Below are 11,145 nucleotides of genomic sequence, written 5' to 3'. Positions count from 1 at the left end.
CACAAAGCTGGTTGAGAGAATGCCAAGAGTGTGCAAAGCTGTCGTCAAGGTAGCTACTTTGAAGATTTGATTCCAGAATGGAATGAGTAGGTGTGTTCAAACTTTTGACTGGTACTGTACATCAAGAGACATAACCTTTATTATAAGATTAAATGTATGTTCTAAATAGGTTGTTTTTACATTGACAGTACAGAGGCATTATCCAGAGTCAGTCCATATCTCAAAACTGTTTCTTGTGTCTCAATCACTTTGAGTTTCTTACAGACATCAACCTTGTTCTCACACAGTTCCATCACAACAATTCAGGCTCAGATTTACATTGGGAGTCACACAGCACATGTTTTCTGGCAAATGTTGACTTTATAAATGAAACGTTTGATAAGATGCATTTGATTTCCTCATCTGACAGATTTTAATTTCACTGAAATCTATTGTTAGATGATGCTATGATGTAAAGCCTTTAGAATGTGTATTTATTGCCACTTTGATATATTATATATTATGAAAAAAATATTTAACCTTTATTTAACTAGGCAAGTCGGTTAAGTACATTCTTATTTCCAATGACGGCCTACCAAAAGGCCTCGTGCGGGGACGGGGGCAGGGATTGAATATAAAAATATATAAAAAGTATAGGACAAAACACACATCACAACAAGAGAGACAACACAACATTACAGTACATAAAGAGAGACCTAAGACAAGAGAGCAAGGCAACAACACATGACAGCATGGTAGCAACACAACATGGGTGTTTGTTGAGTGTTTGTTGCAGCTCGTTCCAGTCGCTAGCTCCAGCGAACTGATAAGAGGAGTGACCCAGGGATATGTGTGCTTTGGGGACCTTTAACAGAATGTGACTGGCAGAACGGGTGTTGTATGTGGAGGGTGAGGGCTGCTGTAGATATCTCAGATAGGGGGGAGTGAGGTCTAAGAGGGTTTTATAAATAAGCATCAACCAGTTGGTTTTGCGACAGGTATACAGAGATGACCAGTTTACAGAGGAGTATAGAGTGCAGTGATGTGTCCTATAAGGAGCATTGGTGGCAAATCTGATGGCCGAATGGTAAAGAACATCTAGCCACCCAAGACCACCCTTACCTGCCGATCTATAAATAACGTCTCCGAAATCTAGCATGGGTAGGATGGTCATCTGAATCAAGGTTAGTTTGGCAGCTGGGGTGAAAGAGGAGCAATTATGATGGAGGAAACCAAGTCTAGATTTAACTTTAGACTGCAGCTTTGATATGTGCTGAGAGAAGGATAGTGTACCGTCTAGCCATACTCCCACGTACTTGTATGAGGTGACTACCTCAAGCTCTAAACCCTCAGAGGTAGTAATCACACCTGTGGGGAGAGGGGCATTCTTCTTGCCAAACCATATGACCTTTGTTTTGGAGGTGTTCAGAATAAGGTTTAGGGTGGAGAAAGCTTGTTGGACACTAAGAAAGCTTTGTTGTAGTGCGTTTGACACAAAATCCGGGGAGGGGCCAGCTGAGTATAAGACTGTATCATCTGCATATGAATGGATGAGCGAGCTTCCTACTGCCTGAGCTGTTGTTGTTGATGTAAATTGAGAAGTGTGGGGCCTAGGATTGAGCCTTGGGGTACTCCCTTGGTGACAGGCAGTGGCTAAGACAGCAGATGTTCTGACTTCATACAGTGCACTCTTTGAGAGAGGTAGTTAGCAAACCAGGCCAAAGACCCCTCAGAGACACCAATACTCCTTAGCCGGCCCACAAGAATGGAATGGTCAACCGTATCAAAAGCTTTGGCCAAGTCAATAAAAATAGCAGCACAACATTATTAAGGGCAATGGTGACATCATTGAGGACCTTTAAGGTTGCAGTGACACATCCATAACCTGAGCGGAAACCAGATTGCATACCAGAGAAAATACTAGAGACATCAAGAAAGCCAGTCAGTTGATTGTTGACAAGTTTTTCCAACACTTTTGATGAAATAGGCCTATAACAGTTAGGATCAGCTTGAGGCCCCATTAAATAAAGGACAGACCGTGGCTGCCTTCCATGCAATCGGAACCACTCCAGAGAGGAGAGAAAGGTTAAAAAGGTCAGAGAATACGCTTGGCTATGATGGGGGCAGCAACCTTAAAGAAAAAAGAGTCTAAACCATCTGATCCAGATGGTTTTTGGGGTCAAGTTTCAGGAGCTCCTTTAGCACCTCGGACTCAGTGACCGCCTGCAGGGAGAAACTTTGTAGCGGGGTAGGGGAAAAAGACAAATTGCATCTACATGGAGGTGGCCAAATCCTTAACCACCTGTAGAGGGAACATTTTTGTGCTGCTCTTCTGTCCCAGTTAGTATTTAACTGGTAGTTTATCTATTGTCAATTAATATAATGCCACGACTGAATTTCTGTAGTTCAATGCCTCCCTTGTCTCCCTCTTCTGGCTATTTGGGTGAAATACAGTGTTTCAAAATGAATATGGCAAATGAGCGATTCTGAATAAAATGAACAAACTTATAAAGAGGGAAAGACGTAGGAGTCCCGTCCTAAACTGGTTTAGACGTGATTCTTCCGCCCCACTGGCGGAGTATAGAGAGAAATATGGTGTCTCCTATTGCCCTGGATGAGGTGGTCTTCACTGATATATCCCTTAAACAATGTACATTATGCATTGGTCCTCTTATTGCTCACTATGCTGTGGTTCAATTATTGTTGACACAATCTGTATTTGGTGATAAATTGATAAACAATGTAACTGGGAATCAAAACGACATGTCCGTACTCCAATATTTACCAATAATGTCTTGTGATCTGAAGGGCAGCCTTTTGCATCCCTCAAATGGTCCAAATGTGGAATCCGTAACCTTAACGATGTCATGGACTAATGGTTTTAGAATATTCCAAGATTTGAAAGACACACATTACCAGGCAACTCCTTTTTATATATTTACAATGTATCTATGCTGGGAACCCCAACTACAGAACCATCCAATGATGGGATTTATAAATAACTTATCTGGGCTCCCAACAGGACTGATCTCTATAATATGTAAACAACTATTGGAAAGCTCATAATCTGAGCTAGACATTAAAATAGTATGGTCCACAAATCTAAGCGAATATGAACAATTATGGGATACCAAGGTAAAAAAAAACATTACCTTGACATCCCATAATCTGAACCATCAAGTTATACATTGGACATTTGTTCACAGACTGTGTCCTCCAAATCAGATAAGCACATTCCTTCATATGATGTGGGAGTGCCCTGCAGGTGAATGCTTCTGGGACTAAGTTACAAAATTCATTTAGAAGGTCATGAATGTAAAATATTCAATGCTTCCCATCTACTATGTTACTTAATGATGACAGCTCCTTGAATCTATTTATAAATCAGACGATTACTGACGCAAAAAAAGGGGACTGACAAGAAACCCTTGTTGCTAGGGGGGGTGGGAAGATGTGGATAAAGACTTGGACAAAAAAATAAAATAATATAATAACATCGATATGCCAACATATCAAGTAGATCATCTTTGACCATAAATAGATATGCTAATTTATATAGAAAAATGTTATATAAAAAAACACTGGTGAGTTTGTTGAAATGAAAACACAGAACATCACAAAGGCGAGTCACCGTTAATACATGAGTTTGAGTTACTAGCCAGTATCGAGCTGACAAAAATGTATGGCGGGCACTAGGCTGTTTAAACTTTATCGATTAAAAAAACTACACCTGTACTTTTTTATTTATTACTAGAAACCATAGATTTGACATATGGCTGGTTTCAGCTCGCTGCTGTTCTTCCAATGGGGTGCATTATACTGCCATCCAGTGGATCTAAGTGGTACTACACTGCCTAGTTTCAGAAGCGTGCCTGCTAAATTGCCATTGGCTCAGAGAGGCTCATGTGATGTCGACAGTTACAAACTTTCGTGCGAGATAAGGTGAACTGCTTTCTGTTATTCCACCTTGGTTGCTCCCTCAGCCAGTAATAGATCTAGGGTACTTGAGAGGGTACGAGCTGTTGAGGAAGGCCTAGATTCAGTTGTAAGTGAACTTTAAGAACACAATAATACTATGCTTTCTTGAGTATTCACAGATGGATCTAAGGACCCTAAAACAGGAAGAACAGGAGCAGCTTTTAGTGTTGCTGAGTTTAAGGTGGTAGTGGCAAAAAGAGCAACAGATCATTCATCTGTTTACACAATGGCGTTGATGGTCAAACTCTTGGCTGCAGAGTGGGTGGAGGAGGTGAGGCCAGACAGAGTAGTTATCTGCTCTGACTCCTGTGCAGCACTGATGTGCTTAAAATTATTTTGTGTTTTGGAGCAGACAGGATGTATTGTATGAGGTTTTGCAGTGTTTGTATTTGGTGATAGATGGGGTATTTGTGATGAATATCAGCTCATGTGGGAGTAGAGGGGAATGAGGAGGTGGATGTCATCGCCGAGCAGGCTCTTAAACATCCTAATGTTGAGATGGAATTGTCCATCAGCAAAGCAGAAGCCAAGGGGTTTATAAAAACAGTGGTTAAAAACAAATGGCAAGAGTTGTGGGAAAGGGAAGACACCTGTATAAGATTCGGGGAAAGGTGGGGGCAGGGAGGTCGACAGGCCGAGAGAGAAGGGAGGAAGGGAGGAAATTGTAATCACAAGGCTGAGACTGGGACACACAAGGCTCAATAGTACATTGAAATTGGTGTGAACCATCCGACTGGGAGGTGTGATCAGTGTCAGGAGGAGATGGAGACAGTGGAACATGTTCTATTTCAGTAGCAGACATATGTAAGAGAAAGGGAGCGATTGTTATTAGATTTGAGGAGTCATGTGGTTGAAGAGCCAAGATTAAGTGACCTGCTGGGGAAATCTTCAGGGGATGTAGTATTTAATTATGTATTTAGTTTCCTTAGGGAGATGAAAATATTGGGTAGGATTTAGACCTTCCCTGTATCTGGTCCACACTCCAGTCCATTTGGTGGAAGTAATGCACATTAAAGTTGGTTGCCAACCGCCATAAAAAATCCACAGAAGAAGAAGTAAATTGAACTGGTACCATTAAATGCGTCTCGACCGGGGCAATCCAAAAACATGTTGTTTTTATTATATATATATATAGCCTAGTGGTTAGAGTGTTGGACTGGTAACCGGAAGGTTGCAAGTTCAAACCCCTGAGCTGACAAGGTACAAATCTGTCGTTCTGCCCCTGAACAGGCAGTTAACCCACTAGGCCGTCATTGAAAATAAGAATTTGTTCTTAACTGACTAGTTAAATAAAGGTAAAATAAATAAATATAAATTAGTTTAATAGTCATATGTAAAAGGTTGCAGATGTAATTACAGGGTACAGTGAAATTATAGAGCTCTGAGCTCCAACAATGCAGTAAAATAAAAACATTTATAATAAAAAAAAAAATAAGATACATATTAACAACTCTGGCAATGATAAACCATTTCAGCTCCTCGGAGATGTGTACACAGAGGAACTTCACGTTTTTGACCATCTCCAAAGCAGCCCCGTTGATGAGGATGGGGGCGTGCCCAGCCTGGATCCTCCTGAAGTCCACAATCAGCACCTTTGTTTTGCTGACGTAGAGGGAGAAGTTGTTTACCTGGCTGCCTACCTCCCCGTGTTGAGAATCAGTGTTGAGGAGGTAATGTTGTCTACCTTCATCCCCTGGGGGCGGCCCTTCAGGAAGTCCAGGATCCAGTTGCATAGGGAGGAGTTCAGTCCCAGGGCCGTGAGCTTTGTGGTGAGCTTAGAGGGCACTATGGTATTGAAGTCCAAGCTGTAGTTGATGAACAGCATCCTCACATATGCATTCCCTTTGTCCAGGTGGGTGAGGGCAGTGTGTAGTGCAATGGTGATTGCATCATCCGTGGATCTGTCAGGGCGGTAGGCAAATTGGAGAGGGTTGAGTGTGTCAGGGAGGAGGTGATGTAGTATTTGACTAGCCTCTCGAATCACTTCATGATGATGGACGTGAGTACTACGGGTCGGTAGTCATTCAGTTCAGTTACTTTCCGTTTCTTGGCACGGGGAAGATTGTGGACATCTATAAGCAGGTGGGGATCGTCTCCGTAGGACTTGACATCCGCCACCTAGACGTCTTAAAATCTAAAATACAAGAACATTTGCAATAAATATCATATGGACACAAGTTGTACCAAGAGAAGCGCCTGGGCCTTGTGAGTTGTATGGTATATTGTTTGTCCGTGTCGGTCAGAGGGAGCCAACGCTAGTGTTATGAGAATTTATGGGAATGAGATGTATAATTTTTTACAATTACGCATAGCTTCCCAATACATTAGAACAGTAAGAGACAAATAATCCTTCATGTCATGAACCCTCTGTTTGAAACAATATTTGTAAAGCATTCTAAAGGGTGAATAATTATATTAATCATTTATATAATGTTTTATTTGATACAAGGTTTTTATAGGGCGAAAGAAAACAGATTTTTAGGATGTATTTGGGCTTGTGATGTGCCAATTCAATAAAGGTGTCCGCAGGCTTGGATCCGTTTGTTCCTAACAGAATCCGGCTAGGTGGAAGATAGCCCAAGAATGGACACACAACACCCCATAATAACAAATTGAAAACATGTTTAGAAATGTTTGCAAATTTATTGAAAATGAAGTACAGGATTATCTAATTGACATACAGTGCCAGTCAAAAGTTTGGACACACCTACTCATTCAAGGGGGTTTTCTTTATTTAGACTATTTTCTACATTGTAGAGTAATAGTGAAGACATCAAAACAATGAAATAGTTGACAAAGATGGAGTGCTGCATCAGATGACCTGGCCTCCACAATCACCTGACCTCAACCCAATTGAGATGCTTTGAGATGAGTTGGAATGCAGAGTGAAGGAAAAGTAGCCGAGTACTCAGCATATGTTGGAACTCCTTCAAGACTGGTGGAAAGCATTCCAGGTGAAGCTGATTGAGACAATGCCAAGAGTGTGCAAAGCTGTCATCAAGGCAAAGGGTGGTTACTGTGAAGAATCTGAAATATATTTTGATTTAACACTTTTTGGTTTGCTACATGATCCCATATGTGTTATTTCATAGTTCTGATGTCTTCACTGTTATTCTATATTGTAGAAAATTGTCAAAATAAAGACAAACCCTTGAATGAGTAGGTGTGTCCAAACTTTTAACTGGTACTGTAAGTATTCACAGCCCTGAGTCAATACTTTGTAGAAGCACCTTTGGAAGTCTTTATGGGTAAGTCTCAAACAGCCTCCCACCACTGGATTGTGCAACATTTGCCCCTTATTGTTTTCACAATTCTTAAACTCTGTAAAATTGGTTGTTGATCATTGCTAGGCAACCATTTTCAGGTCTTGCCATAGATTTCCAAGCAGATTTAAGTAAAAACTGTAACTCAGTCACTCAGGAACATTCACTGTTTTCTTGCTAAGCAACTCCAGTGTAGATTTGGCTTCGTTTTATTTTATCGTTCTGCTGAAAGGTGAATCCATCTCCTAGTGTGGAAAACAGACTGAACCAGTTGGCGCTCTAGGATTTTGCCTGTGCGTAGCTCCATTATGTTTATTTTTTTATCCTGAAAATCTCCCCAGTCCTTAACAATCACAAGCATACCTATAACATGATGCAGCCACCACTATGCTTGAAAATGTGTAAAGGAAAGGGGATACCGAGTCAGTTGTACAACTGAATGCATTCAACTGAAATGTGTCTTCCGCATTTAACTCAACCCCTCTGAATCAGAGATTCATGATTCAAAAATCATGTTTTGAACTTGCTGTAACCCAGGCAAACCAAATCTGAGTTTTAAATGCCCCCTAAAGCAAAGCTGTTGATGAGTTGGGCAGCGTTGATCTGTCCCAATCCAACGGACAGATGTTAAGCTCAGCTCCGCGGCCCCATGGAAGACTGGACACTCGCAAGGTGAAGGAGGTCGGGAAGGCAGTCTGACCACCCATCTATCCGAGAAGATCCAATCCAGCTACCAAACAGCTTTGCCCCGCTTGAGACAGACCTACCAGCCCCAGGAATCAACACGGATCCTGGGTGTATACCAACAGCTGGCGGCCGCCCAGTGGCACCCTCCTCCTCAGCCACCAGGTTCCCCCCCCATCAGATTCCATCACTAGCACCATCATTGTGGGCAGCTCGATGGTGAGAGATTTTGGCCTGCCGAATAAGGTCCACTGTCACTCAGGAGCCTGTGTCCATGACATCAACTTTCTCCTGCCTACGGTTCGTCACTCACGTAGATTTTAACAACCTTCGTTTTAGGCGACCTTCCAGAACTGAGGGAGGACTACAACATTTTTTTAAAACTCTCACTTGCACAGGGAATATGATAATTAGCTCTGGCCCCTTCCCATGCTACCGAAGGGGTTCAGAACGTTTCAGACGACTCTTTACCCTAAATGAATACCTGAAGAAACTTTGCAAGGACAGGAATGTCTTTGGTTTGCTGTGGGAGCAAACAGCACCTTTTAAAAGAGATGGGATTCACCCTAATCGCAGGGGTTCCAGGATTATTTCCAGTAACATCGCAAACTGTTTTAGAGACTGACAGACAGGGTCTTGGAGTGCTCCAGTTCTCCCTGTAAGAATAAGCAACAGAGGACTTGGAAACCACATGAACTCCTATAGAAATGGCACTATGGTTATTGTGCATAACCTAATTTATGTTCCTTTAACTCTGCCTTCTAGTGAGTTTATACAAACTGTCATCCAACCATTCTGATCAATTGGAGACTGTCAGAAAACGTGGTTGTAATGTTAATAATTTGGTTGTTATTCCATTGCTTACCTCTAGGCAGATACCAGAGTGCCCAAACTTATTGAATATGGCACTTTTAAAATGTTAGAGCAATCACTTGTAAAAACCTTTTTCGTGAATGACCTCATTACTGATCGCAAAGTTGATTGCATGTTTCTAAACGGTCTTTAGACTGTAGCGTCGCTCTTATTGAAGTCTCCCCCCCGACTACAGCTTTTCATACTCTGTTAGAGAAGGGGAAAAGGGTGGGGGGAAAGGCCTCTATTTTTACTAATGCTCTCAGCTGTAATTTGGCAACTTTGGATCTTTTGAGCATCATGCTATACTGTTTAAATGTCAGCCACCACTTTATATACTGATTTCTCTGAACTATTGTCCTTGAGAAGAATGATAAAAAATCATTGTGCTGGGTGATTTTAATATTCATGTGGACAAAGAGGTCATAGAATTTCTGTATCTTTTGAGCTCTATGGACTTTATCCAACATGTTGCTGGGCCCACCCATAACCGCAGCCATACTCTGGTCCTGATTATTACCAAGGGGTTTTCTATTGGCATTTTCTCTATTGTTGATGTTGCGTTATTTGAACACCACTGTGTATTTGTCACTACCTTGTTGCCCATAGCACTGTGTAATACTGAACACATTATTAAGAAATGATATCTGACCTCTGAAGTTGCTACAGATTTTATTGAGCGTATGAACAGTACTCCGTCACCTTATCTGCCTTCCTCTTGCGATGATTTAGTCGAGTTAACTTTTAATAGCAAATTAAGGGCAACCATTGATGCCATAGCTCCAGTAAAGTTGAAAAAGGCCACATCCAAACAGAGTGAGGATGCGGATGAGTGAGTAAACTAATCAATTAAAGAGAAATTGCAGAGAGGCAGAGAGGAAGGGGAGAAAGTCAGTTGCAGGGTCCATTATGATATTCTGAGAGAGCAACTTGGCATATATAACAAGGCAATTAGAAATGCCAGATGGGCTCATTTTTGTAACTTGATCACTAATAATCCAAATAATTATTCTCGACCAATGATGGCCTGATAAATCCTACCCCGGCAAACCTATGTGAACTTTCCTCCACATCTAAATGTGATGAGTTTGCGGAAAATTTCAGAGATAAAACATTAGGCTGGGTATCAGTCTAGCAAGACCTGATGAGAAGTTGGATGATATGTGCTCTAGCCTACCATGCAAAGGCACTATGGATTTATTTGACTTGGTTGACACAGACATGCTCAGGAAAGTGATATCACAACTTAAGCCTTCTACCTGCCTTCTCGATCCTATCCCAACCACCTTCTTCAAGAGAGTTTTTAGTTAAATATCTGAAGTGCAAGTTATTGTTAATCACTCCCTGTTCACAGGCACTTACCCCACTGCACTAACAACTTCTATGGTGAAACCCCTTCTGAAGAAAAGTGATCAAAATTCTTCAAATATTAAAAATGGTTTGGACAATCTCCAACTTTCCATTCTTAAGTAAAATTCTGGAGAAATTGGTTTTTAAAACATATAAATGATTAAGTGCCAACTGTATTAGAGCCAACACAGATACCAAACAGCTCTCTGTCCATGTACTTTTGTATTTAAGTGCTGCATTCGACACTGTTAATAATGATGTTCTTCTGAACAGTCTGGAGGGGTGGGTTGGCCTCTCCGGTCCAGTATTTAACCAGCCGAGAGCTTGTCACCCTTGGTGAACGTAACTCAGAGAAAACACACATCACATGTGGCATTCCACAAGGTTTGATTTTGGATATATACAGTCCATTGGGAAAGTATTCAGACCCCTTGACTTTTTACACATTTTGTTACGTTACAGCCTTATTCTAAAATGGCTTACATTTAAAAAATCTACACAAAATACCCCATAATGACAAAGCAAAAACAGGTTTCTGGTTGGGGTGTTATACGTCCCTTACCGACAAAAACAGGTTTCTGGCAAACAGTTGTGACAAACCTTTGGCCAATTTGCCGCTAGCTCATATTTTCACTTGCAAAGGAGTTTAGATATTTCCCAAATAAATTATTGAAATATTTTTATGTAGCTACAGCATTTACATGAGAAATGTGAACAGTATGGACATGTTGACCTTAGGATGTTTAACGGGACATCTACATCATTATTTACATGAGCCAAGTGATAACTGAGAAATAGACTAACCAATGGAGGTTTGAAAAGGTCATTAAAACAATTGTAATAATTCAAACAACAAAAACCAAATCAAACCCAGTTCAGAACTATTGCCTTTTTGAAGGAACTTTGGAAATGGCAGCCCTGTGGAAGTCCTTCATCCAAAGCTTATTGAATGCATTCACAAACTGAAAAAATCTATTTTGAGTTATGCCTAATAATATTATTTTTCAAAATTGATTTGTTACTCAAAAAAAATGCTGGG

Source organism: Oncorhynchus mykiss, chromosome 4 (assembly GCF_057628025.1).
Source record: "Oncorhynchus mykiss isolate SJ-2025 chromosome 4, ASM5762802v1, whole genome shotgun sequence".
NCBI lineage: Eukaryota > Metazoa > Chordata > Actinopteri > Salmoniformes > Salmonidae > Oncorhynchus > Oncorhynchus mykiss.
Note: the sequence above shows the minus strand (reverse complement) of the source record.